This window comes from Patella vulgata, chromosome 7 (genome assembly GCF_932274485.2).
Source record: "Patella vulgata chromosome 7, xgPatVulg1.2, whole genome shotgun sequence".
In the NCBI taxonomy this organism is placed as follows: domain Eukaryota; kingdom Metazoa; phylum Mollusca; class Gastropoda; family Patellidae; genus Patella; species Patella vulgata.
In genome coordinates this window covers 33001848-33015205 of record NC_065885.2, presented here as the reverse complement: position 1 = coordinate 33015205, position 13358 = coordinate 33001848, and positions in this window count along the sequence as shown.

Here is a 13358-nt window from a genome sequence, read left to right as displayed (position 1 = left end):
CCACTTAGATTAAATATGTTTCAATTAGTGCTTACAGGAGATACCAGTTTCGGATTAAAAATATGTGATCAAAACGTTGTACATTCGGATAGACTAAATGGTGAATATCTGCAGCCTCCCCAAGTCAAACTGCTTGGTACATGGTGTTGTTGTCCACCGCAGGTAGCACGCCATATGCTGTTTATAAGATAAGATAAGATACGATAAGATGTTTATTGCATCAAAACGTCCATTATGGACAGCATGCATACATATACATTATATTTATTGCAAATAACCTTTGGTGAAGATAAACATGAATGAATACTACAAGTAAAGTATACCTTTGAAGACAACGAAGTTGATCTAACAAATGAAAATAAATGGATCTCTGCAGTTCAGAATCGATTCTTATTTTTTCAGAAGAAAAAATTCATGGCCGTTCCATTGTTCTGTTTAAAGCTTAAGTGAGCAAATCACTAATGTGTAATATTCAGCTTATTTCCGAAAACGTGTGTTTACAAAACGTTTCATCAATTTGTCCAATTATTATTACAGGAAATGTGTGGTTGGTGTAGTCACGTCACAGATCGAGATCGAGCATGACGTACGGTTCTAGTGAAAATGATGTATCGAATAGAGGCGGAAATCTTTTAGAGACAGAAAATTTATATTCATGAGTTCCTATACAACTATTTAAGTGACTACTAGACATTAAAATAGTCCCTTTTTTTTTTACCGAATTTCATCATAATTATTATATTTATGACGATAAGCGTGTTCGCTAACATATATGGATGATTTCATTGTGGACTACCCTAATAAAGATCAAGGTTTATGCGTATATTACTACAGCGATAACAAGCACATCATCCCTTTTCCTCAAAATTATGAAAAATTTGATTCTGGCTTAAATCCCACTGAAACACAAACACCATACCTACATTTACCGTAAAAGGTTAAAAATAATGCCACGCGTACATACCGACAATCATAACAAAATTGCATTAATTGGAATCGGACTTTTTGAGAACAAGATTTTGATAATAATATGAACCAGCGGCTGCCAGGCAGGATACACCCACATTTTCGAGAGATGGATAGAGAACAAGCTAAAAAGAAAGTGATTTTTCCTACAATCAAGGGCCATAATTCAGGAAATTACAATTCGATATGCGCAAATATCGAAACGAACCGAGATCTTTGTGTTATAAACTTAAATATCAATTTTCAACAAAATCGGATAAATATTGTGACCTCTATAGCGTCCACAACCTCGATATACCATATTTTTACGCTATTTGAGAACGAAGGGCGGCCATTTTGTCTGTCAGTTTTCGGCCGATTCGAACTCTGCCGTCCTTAGGGTGTAACGGTGATATAATAATACGGCCCTCTATAGAGTCCACAAGCTAAAAACGCGATTTTTCGTACAATCAGGAGCCAAAATTCAGGAAGTTACGGTCCGATATGCGCGAATATCAAATGGAACCGAGATCTTTGGGTTATAAACTTATATTTCAAGTTTCAACAAAATCGGATAAAAATTGTGACCTCTATAGGGTCAACAAGCTAAAAACGTGATTTTTCGTAGAAACCGGGGTCATAATCCATGAAGTTTCGATCCGATACATGCCAATATCGAAAGCAGTCGAGATCTTTTGAAGATAAACCTATATTTCAAGTTTCGTCAAAATCGGATAAGAATTGTGACCTGTAGAGTGTCCACAAACAAATTGTGGACGGACGGACGTCCGGACGGACAGGGGCGACATCAATATACGTCCACATGAAAATGTGGGCGTATACAAATCTAATGTCTGTATAAGTTAGTCCATGGATTACCAGCCAAGAAATGAAATGAAATGGGGTTTAACGTCCTACTGTTCTGCTCCTATATCGAATTCCAACTGCCAAGGGATCTTTTACGTGCACGCCAATGTGTACACGGGACCTCGGTTTTTCGTCCCATCCGAACGACTAGCCAGCTGCAGCACTGACAAGGGGAAACCACGCCGGAAAATCGGGATGAACTTTCTCGGCCAATGCAGGGATCGAACACCCGACAATCATAACAAAATTGCATTAATTAGAATCGGACTTTTTGAGAACAAGATTTTGATAATAATATGAACCAGCGGCTGCCAGGTAGGATACACCCACATTTTCGAGAGATGGATAGAGAACAAGCTAACAAGAAAGTGATTTTTCCTACAATCAAGGGCCATAATTCAGGAAATTACAATTCGATATGCCCAAATATCGAAAAGAACCGAGATCTTTGTGTTATAAACTTAAATATCAATTTTCAACAAAATCGGATAAATATTGTGACCTCTATAGCGTCCACAACCTCGATATACCATATTTTTACGCTATTTGAGAACGAAGGGCGGCCATTTTGTCTGTCAGTTTTCGGCCGATTTGAACTCTGCCGTCCTTAGGGTGTAACGGTGATATAATAATACGGCCCTCTATAGAGTCCACAAGCTAAAAACGCGATTTTTCGTACAATCGGCACTACGGCCTACTCATATATCGAATTCCAACTGTCAAGGGATATTTCTTTTACGTGCACGCCAATGTGTACACGCTACCTCGATTTTTCGTCCCATCCGATCGACTAGACAGCTGTCTTGTCAGGCCCTCCGTCCTGCATCACTGACAAGGGGGAACCACGCCGGAAAAGACAGACCTATAACCAACTCTCTAGACTAAAACATGAGCGACTGGAAAATCTGGATAGACCTCCAGGCTAGCGAGCCAGTGTCTTACCCACTTAGCCACCGTGACTCTAAATTAATGTTTGGAAATTCGTGCCATTGGCACAAACGTAACACGGGGAGTTTTAAACGTATAGTACTTTGTCATTGGAGCATAGTTATTTTAATAAAAATGTATTTTATACGGAATTAAAGAACATTTAAATTTCAACACCCTGGTGTATCTGGAATAATTATGGTTTAAAGGAGAATACTACCGCAACAAGTTCTTTTTATATGAAAAATAACGTTTATAGTACAATGGCCCTGCGAAATTTTAAAAGTAAATCTGAATATTTTTACGAAGGAAAACTCTTCCCCCCCCCCCCTCAAAAAAAAAAAAAAAAACAAAAAAAAAAAACGAATTGGCATTTATGAGTGACGTCAGACGTTGTGAATTTCTCTATAGAAGGCCAATGCAACTGAGCACTGCATCCCGTCATTTTGACTAACTGGAAGCATAAACACGATCAATTGAGTGGCTTGGGGATATACTAATAGCGCCAACAATAAATCAGGAAGCACGTGTCATTTTTTTAAAATTTTCCAAGCGAGGCAACACGCAGAATGGTCTGGACACAGCGATGTCAACCAGGCGAGAAGGGCTGGTCGCATCAAAACACGCTTCTCTTTGTTCGGAGCATTTCGAGTTATCTGCTTACGAACGTGATCCTGCTCGATTGAAGGAACTCGGATATGAAAACCCATGATGCCGTGCCCACATTGTTCCTGAGGAAAACGTTTGCTAATTTTAACTGCGACTCGATGGGCTTACAAGATGCCTAAGTACTAAAGTCCACTTACCAGTAAAATTTTAATATTATTATTATGTCGATCAAGTTATAGGCAGTTATGTTATCTTTCTATGTTAAAAACTGTGCATAGTTCTATGGCGAAACCGACACGCTTTCAAAAGCTAACATAGAAATGACTGATGTGACCATAGCAACGAAATGTAAACAGCTCAACTAGGTAGCCTAATGTAAATTAATATCTTCCGCGAAAGTAGTAGGTGTAGGCCTATCGTCGATGATTTTGCAGTCGATCATAAACAGTCCTAGGTGTAGGAAGTCCGTCAGATTTAACTAGCTAAATGAGTGTGATACTGATAGAAGTGTGTTTTAGCGGTAGGCCTATACGTATTACGTGACCCTCGTTTTTCAGTTGTTGCACAAAGAAAGTAGGCTAGGGCATATAATATCGTATTACCCTATTGTTTTACTCTGATATATTTCGCCGATGAAGCGTGAACATTAATAAATGAAGCGAAAAGTTATCGAGAATCGAAGAACTGTGATGACTTAAGAGAGGGTACTTTGAGTCCTAATCTAAACACAGCCTGCAGCGATTGTTCTTCTTCGCTAGAAATGGTAGAATGTTCCCAACCATCATCGTCACCGTTGATGCTCGCATTTCTAATTGGCTCGTACTGATAGGGAAGAAAATTCGGGGCGAAATAAATATCTGACAAGCTGTCACTTTCTGCCGATTTCATATTGAATTATACAGCGACTGCTACACGAGTGTCGCCTCTTACGTCAAGTCACGTGATTTAGCTATAGCTCATTAATTGTCGAGCGTTACACAATCAACAAATTAAATGATAAATTTAAACTTTTACTATAGCATTCTCCTTTAATTAAACGTTGTCATGAATAACAATTTAATAATTATTCATAATTTAATAAATATTGAGGATTATGATGCAATATGAATGCGTATAAATAAAATTATCTGAAGTTTTCGATTCGTCATAATATGGTGGCTCATAGGTGTCATCGTAAATATTTTAAGTTTAGTGTTCTGATTTATGCTTTAAATGGCATTTAGTAACTCGAACCTTATCAAATAACACACTATTTATGGATGACAATTACTATGATTTATTTCACTACGACATTTCAACAAGACTTCACAACACAAATTTTATTTATTTGTGTTGATATACGCTTGTTAACGACCTACGAAATCTTGCTGAAACGTCGCAGTGAAATATACCATAGTAGTTGTTATCCATAAATAGTGTGTTATTTGATACTGTTCTGATTCTTGCAGATTGTAATTATGCATTTTTGTGAGCTCATCAGAGATATAGACAATACACACATGCCACAAAACACGCAGGTATTCTAGCAATGGTTTTGTGTTTTATGATCCAATGAGTATTTATCATATAAAGCAGGCAACTTGCGATATTGCTGTATATAACTAACTGTCTTTCTAATGTAACAAACATACCAAAAAATAATAAGATGAAAAAATGCACATATTTTGTTTAGCATTTATTTCCGATTACGCTTAAAGCATCGTTTGCTTCCGTAGGGGGTTGGGTATGTTTCTCAAAACATAACCTTAATTTTTATATTGCCCGTGTTCCTAATAATAGTATCAAAAAAGTTGACGCTATGATTACCGTTTAACTCAAAAGATAACTCTTCACAATTAGTGGGTAAGGCGTGAACATAGTATTAATTACATTTAGTGTTGCTACATTAATTTGCTATATAAATTAATTGAATTTAAAGACATTCGCCATCTAAACAAGCCAACAGTGAGGCTGATGTCCCCCGCCGAAACCCCCAAATAAATAGATGACACATATTAATTAATCGCACATCTATTTTTTTCAAAAGCATCGAGCAATTAAACTGATTATCAACTATACACAAAGTTTCACCACTCTCTATCAAATAGAATCAAAGTTATCTTGTCCCAAAGCATCGACTAAGGAAAGTGCTTATCTCTGCTTAGCTTTAGCTCGATATGTTAATCATTGAACTCAGTCAAGACGAACATCTACATCAAGTTTAAACATTCTACCTCAATTAGAAGCAGAGTTGTTATGTTTCAAAGTCTTGAAAATGCCTATTGCTCCTTAGCGTAAGCAGACAATTCTCATCATCGAACGTAGTCAAGGTATTGATGTAATGAAACTATAAACCAAGTTTCATCACTCTCACTTAATTAGAACTAAAGTTATCGTGTCCCAATTAAAGCATCAACCAATCAAATTGCTTATCTCTACTTACCATAAGCAGAAACTGCTCATCTTCGCACTCTATCTTACCACAACATCACAACCAAGTCAGTAACGGGTAAATCCTCCTCTGTTTGCCAAACAAGCATTGATCCGACGTGGCATACTCCTTATGAGACGTCTAAGGTCATTTTGGTCCAGATTGTCCCATTCCTGTTGCAACGCAGCAGCAAGTTCTTGGACATTGGCAGGACGTTGTTGACGTTGACGTAACCTCTGTCCAAGCATGTCCCAGACATGCTCGATGGGGGGAGAGGTCGGGACTCAGTGCTGGCCAAGGTAATGTGGTGATGTTCTGTTGTTGGAGGTAACCTGTAACGATCCTGGCCCTGTGACATCTTGCGTTGTCATCCTGGAAGATGAAACGGCGGCCATGACGTCGTGCGAACGGCACAACATGGACTGCCAAGATGTTGTCCCGGTAGTACTGGCCTGTAACACGCCCTGCAACAACATGTAAAGCCGTTCTTCCAGCAACAGTGATGCCTCCCCACACCATAACAGAACCACCCCCAAATCGATCATGTCTGATGACGTTAACGTCTTGGAAGCGCTCGTTTCGACGACGCCACACCCTCCTACGTCTGTCCAAAAAATCAACAGTGAACCTTGACTCATCTGAAAACATCACATTGCTCCAGCGTCGATTATCCCAGTGTTGACGATCCCTACACCAACGACGTCTTGCCTGAATGTGATGATCTCTCAAACAAGGGATCACGCGAGGACGTCGGGCGCGAAGGTGACCCCTATGCAGTCGATTCCGAATCGTCTGGCCACTCACTCTCACACCAGTGTCTGTTTGAAGACGAGCGCTGATCTGATTTGCTGTGATGACACGATTTCTCAAGGCCAAGGTACGGATAAATCGATCCTGGGCTTGAGTTGTCGCCCTTGGTCGACCTGAGCGTGGTCTGTCCTGTACAGATTGTGTATCACGGTATCTGGACCATAGCCTGCTTATGACAGACTGAGAAACATTCATCGTCCGCGCCACAACCGCCTGTGTTGTGCCGATCTGTAGCATGCCAAGGGCACGTAACCTTTCATTTTGGGTAAGCCGACGCATATCAAAATTTGTTTTCTGGTCACTAAAACAATTAAACTGATGTTTCCACCCTGGAATTCAATGCCACAATGACTGTAACATTCAAAGTCAGAGTCGTGCAAATCTTGGGTTGGACCCCCATGATGATCCCAAGCATCCCCTGCATTCCATGCGGTAGCTATTGGTGCGTTTGGGCGTCACATGTAACTGGAAATGTTTCTTCTGTTAGGTTCTATAGTGACTTTTTTCGTAGTCATTTGCATATTTTAGTATTATGCCCCCAAAATCAAATATCCCCTACTTTTTTTGAATAGTATATAAAACATATTTATCGATGATGAGGTTGATAGATAACAACTTAACACTATTATATACAAATTACTCAATATGACACTTGAAGAATAGCCTAAAAGTATGTAATACAAGGTTGTGGTCCCTTTAGAGGTAAATTTAAATCCGGGTAACTTTAAATTAATATCCGTGTTTACGAAGAATCCTATTGATTTTAACCAAATTCCGATAATTACTGCCAGAGTTACATATATGGCCCTTTATCACTTTGATGGGACGCTCTAGGGGCTAAAGTTAATATCCGATTGACTTTAAATATATACACAGTCTTTAAGCCTTAAGGTCATCCGACGAAGAAGCCTATTGATTTTCAACGATTTCTGATAATTACTGCCAGATAGTTATCAACTGATTGATTTTATATTCATACACCGTGTTTACGCCTATATATAATAGTTTCGATTGACTTTAGATTGATACAGAGTTTAAGGTCTTGAGACGAACAAGTATATTGATTTTCAATGATTTTTGATAACTTGAACAGCTAAATACATGACATTAAGTGTTTTGTATATACGTTAGCATGGGCCAAACAAATTCTAATGATTTTCTGATAATTACATAATGAGTTGTTACTCTTATTCAGATTTTGGTGTATTTTAAATATTTCATTACCGACAAATATCTCTGTTCCTTTTGATATTCACGCATATCAGACCTAATTTCCTGTCTTATGACCCCCAATTGTATGAGAAATCACGTTTTTATCTTGTCCGATTATACATTTACATCCCAAAGTTCTGGGTTCCAGTCGATACTTCGGACCGTGTCTGCCTCGATTATGATACCTGATTGTACGAAAAACTTGTTTTTAAAGCTTGTTCTCTGTCCATCTCTTGCAAAATGTTGGCGTCTCTTGCATGGCAATGCCTGTTTCCAAATATATTTTGTATTCATACTGTATATTAAATAACAAATAGATTGTTTTGAGGTAACCTTTAACTGTATTTAAAAAATCAGGAAATGTTCATATTTTTGCACGAACATAAGATATTTTGGGATCAAATTTTCTTTAATAATAATTGATAAGTTTGTAAATAGTATTGTACCTTGTAGTCACATATAATACATGTACGATGGCTCAATAGGCCCTTTTCTATGGAAATAAATATGCATAGGTGAATGTAAAGTGCCACTGGCTAGAGTTATACAAAGATAATGTGCTCAACAACGCTTATTTTACTTATGAATATTAATCTTCCCAGGAAAAAGGTCCAAAATTGGATAACATCAAATTGGTCAATGTCAAAGTATATCAGTAAAATAGTGTAAGATATTTTATAGCCTGGCTTAGAGAAGTTGCTGTAGATATTATCTCATTAAATAAGCTTATTATTATCGGTACTTTATGTAATATTTGAATCAATTTTATACGCCCACATTTTCATGTGGACGTATATTGTCGTCGCCTCTGTCCTTCCGCCCGGACGTCCGTCCGTCCACAATTGTTTGTGAACACTCTACAGGTCACAATTTTTATCTGATTTCAATGAAACTTGAAAATATAGGTTTATCCCCCTAAGATCTCGGTTCCTATCGATATTGGCATGTATCGGACTGTAACTTCATGGATTATGGTCCCTGATTGTACGAAAATAACGTTTTTAGCTTGTGAACCGTGTAGAGGTCACAATTTTTATCCGATTTGGTTTAAATTTGAAATGTATGTTTTTAACCCACAGATCTTTCGATATTCGCGCATATCGGACCATAACTTCCTGAATTATGACATCTGAGTGTACGAAAAATCACGTTTGAGCTTGTGGACCCTATAGAGGTTACAATTATTATCCAATTTAAAAAAAAAACAACATTCGAATACATCACCGTTACATCGTAATGTTTGTTGAGTTCGAATTTCGCGAAAAGAAGGGTCAAAACTGCCGGACAAAATGGCCGTCCCTCGTACGAAAATAGTGTAAACATCTGGTAATCAATGCTGTGTACCCTCCAGAGGTCACAATTTTGATCCGATTTCGAAGAAACTTGAAATACATGTTTATAACCCAAAGATATTGGTTCCTTGCGATATTCGCGCATATCGGATCATAACTTCCTGAATTATGGCCCTTGATTGAACAAAAAATCATGTTTTTAGCTTGTGGTCCCAGTAGAGGTCACAATTTTTATCCGATTTAAAAAAAAACGTGTGAATATATCACCATTACACACTAAGATCTTGGTTCCTTTTGATAATCCCGGATACCCGAACTTAACTTCCTGGATTATAGCCCCTGATTGTTTGAAAAATCACATGTTTAGTTTGCGGATTCTCTAGAGGTCACAATTTTTTTTTCCGATTTTAAAAACTGTTTAAATACATCACCATTCCACCATAATGAAGGTTGAATTCGAATTTCGGGAAAATCGAAATGAAACTGCCCGACAAAATGGGCGCTCTTTGTACGCAAATTGTGTAAAATAGTGTGTGTAATACAAAGGTTGTGGACCCTCTAGAGGTCACGATTTTTATTCCATTTTGATGAAACTTCAAACATATCTTTATATCCCAAAGATCTCAGTCCCTTTTGATATTTGCACATTTCAGGCCATATCTTTCTGGATTATTGCCCCTGATTGTACAAAAAAATTGCGTTTGTTTTTAGCTTGTTCTCTATCCATCTCTTGGAAAATGTGGGTATATCCTGCCTGGCAGCCGCTGGTTTTTATTATTATACTAAATTTTTATTAAATTTGTTTACTTCTATATTTAATTTGATTAGTTTCTCTAATTCAATTTAAATTGAACATCTCATAGAACCTGATATTTGTATGCCCTGGCTAAAACAAGATGCTGTAGATATTACATCTAATTAAATAAGCTTATTACTTTATGTAATATTTGAATCAATTTTATTTTCATGATATAATTATTATATTAAATTATTATTAAATTTGTTTATTTCTACATTCAATTTGATTATTTTCTTTTATTCTCTTATTCAATTTTAATTTCAATTGAAAATCCCATAGAGCCTGATCTCCAAATCATCTAGCTTTTATATTCTAAATATAGAGCAGTGTAATATGACACTTATACACTGCACCATCTAAATAGATAATAATTGGGCGACAATTTATTATCTTTGAGAAGTTGATGACAGGATTCTCTTCAACAAACTTCCATTATCTGTGTGGTCAAATTCCTAAACTTGAAGAAATCGGGCTGATTTCTAGTTAGTCTTAAGAGTGTATACACCAGGTTTCATCACTCTCACCTAATTGGAACTAAAGTTATCGTGTCCCAAAGCATCAACCAATCAAATTGCTTATCTCTACTTACCCTAAGCAGAAAATGCCCATCTTCACACTCCGTCAAGGCATTGGCCTAATAAACACCTACACCAAGTTTGAACATTTTAGCTCAATGAGAAGGAGAGTTATTGTGTTCCAAAGTCTCGACCAATCAAATTGCTTATCGCTCTGCTTAGCCTAAGCAGAAAATGCTCATTATCGAACTTAAGTCAAGGTATTGATGTAATGAAACTATACACCAAGTTTCATCACTCTCACTTAATAAGAACTAACGTTATCGTGTCCCAATTAAGTGTGACAACCAATGGCCACTCTACCTCCAAAATAGGACAGTGCGGACTACTGGTTAATGTCCGAGGGAGTGTTTTTTCTTAAGCCTCGCCTCGGGCCACCATGTCTCTACAGAATAACGGAGCAAGTGTCAGCTAAAAAGTGACTATTCAGTTACCGATCCCCTCGCTTGGACCCAAATCCAAACCCTTAACCTGAATCAATGTCTTGACTCGAAGTTAACCCCAGCTCGATATACCTTGTTTCGATCAATCACAAAGATTTAAAGATCATACACTTTATTACAATAAATAAAAAGAAAAATATACAATAATACAACACAGCGAAATAGGCACGCGGCTATGTACAGAAGTAAAGTAGCCTTTTTAGTCGCGACGCTAACGGGAACTCTGCTAATCCATGTATACTCGTATTTCCTGAACAACGTCTCACACCTGTACCTAAGCAATAGATGTCTAGCACCAACACATCGGCACCAACAACTTCCACGGGTAATACCTGCAACAAAACCGCTCCGGAAGAGACACAGCAGAAGGTCTAGCAACCGCAAGCAGGGCCTAGCTGCAACCGAGTTGAGTCCAATATAATTAGAGGCCCGGCGGTGACTACAACTAAGGCACTGGTGCTCAACAACTACGTTAAAGCAATTAAAGGGGCTAATCCAGTATGTACTAACACAGAGGGATTGAACACATGTGAATTTTGATATATATATGCACAGTCCTAAACGCGGCCACGGATTGGTACACGTGATAGACACAACACAACACAGGTACACGTAAGAATCCAAAAAGAAGGCGCACACCTCATCAACACGTAAGAATCCAAAAAGAAGGCGCACACGTCATCAACACTAGACCGATGCACAATGCTATTACCGATAGCCTAATATCAGACTCACGACACCTGCCCCAAGCGCGGTTCACAATAATCCAAAACACCACCTAGACACTATCCACTACCTACCGATTCCACTCCGATCTTCGTTCTGCCGAAAAGGTCCGTTCCCGCTAGTTTTATCAGGTGACGTCAGCTTCTCGCTGAACGGAAGTCTCGCTAACGAGACACTGCGGTACTCAAAAAGTAAACAACACGGGGTAAAGAAGAATAATACACGTGGATTTATTAAGAACGATGATTGATGATTTATAAGAAAATTAAATGAGTATTGACGGAAGCAATGAGCAATGTGAGACAGTAAGCCAGAAGTTTTAATTTAGAATTTAGAGAGAAAAAGAATATCGCCAAAACCAATTATAAAAATTTCCGGTCGTCACATTACCCACGCCTCCGCGCAATGCGTCCCTCAACTTGCGGTACACTTTGATCAATTACTCCCCTCTCTTCCTCCGAACTGACGTCTGAATATAACGAAAAAATTAACTTTGGTTCATCCCCGTAATCGCTGTTCCTTTCCTGTACGGTGACCCTATTTATATTTAGACGCAATGGGGACACCACGAACGTGCGATTTTGACTTACTGTACACTCATTCTTGACCACTACGAACTTAACTACATTTTCCTGTTTCCCCTCTGTGCTCTGTTCACGCTTCTCTTTTTCAATCTCCAGCTCACTTAGTTTGTGGGATTTGCTAGCGCAATGCCTGTCGTATTTGGACTTTTGTCTTGAACTGGGCATCTTTAAAAGGAGGCAAGTGAACGGTCTCGGGTCGAAGAGGATGCCATGTTACCTGCAGATAAAGAAACGGACATCAAGTAAGCGTCAAGATACGAGGGTCCTACAACCTTCGTACCACGCCTGGTCATGTGCGGTGCAAAACCTTGGATGTCCAGATCGTCATTGTCGTCGTCCTCTGTACCGGCCTCACAGACCACGGCGTCCTTGTCACTATCGCTACCACGCTCATCAAATCGGTCAACGTGAACCACTTGTTTACGATGACTCTAATCATCCTCAATTTCATAATTGATGTCGGTCACCCTCCGAAGTACGGTGTAGGGCCCACGCCAATGTTTGTCAAACTTATTAGGTATTCCTGCCGTCACAGTAGGGGTAAACAACCACACTTTATCCCCGGGAGAAAGTCTTTAAATACCGATCCGATGATCGTAATAGTTTTTCTGGCGTTTTGTTTCACTTTGGGGGTGATGTCTAACAAAATCGTGACACTGAATGAGACGATCACTTAATACTGTATTCCACGACTTCTGATCACATTTCCACTGTGGAGGCCTACCAAATTGCAAGTCTAGAGGAGTATTAAACTCCCTCCCAAACATGGCAAAATTTGGCATCATGCCAGAACTTTCATGCCTACTTGATCTGTACGCGAACATATCACATGGGAGATACTGATCCCACTCCTCACCACCCTTTTCACGTACAAATGATGACAACATTCCTTTAATTGTCCTATTATTCCGTTCGACTTGTCCATTTGATTAAGGTCGGTACGGCGTCGTACGTGTTTTATGAATACCGAGCAGACTACACATTTCCTGAAATAGGGAACTCTCAAACTGCTTCCCCTGGTCACTGTGTATCTGGCGCGGAATACCAAGCATCTGTAAATTTTGTAAAGTAATCGCACACGACTAATATGTATCTGAGTTGGAGGGTCAATACGTCCAACAATATCAATAGCAATACGCTCAAAAGGTGCCCCAGCCGC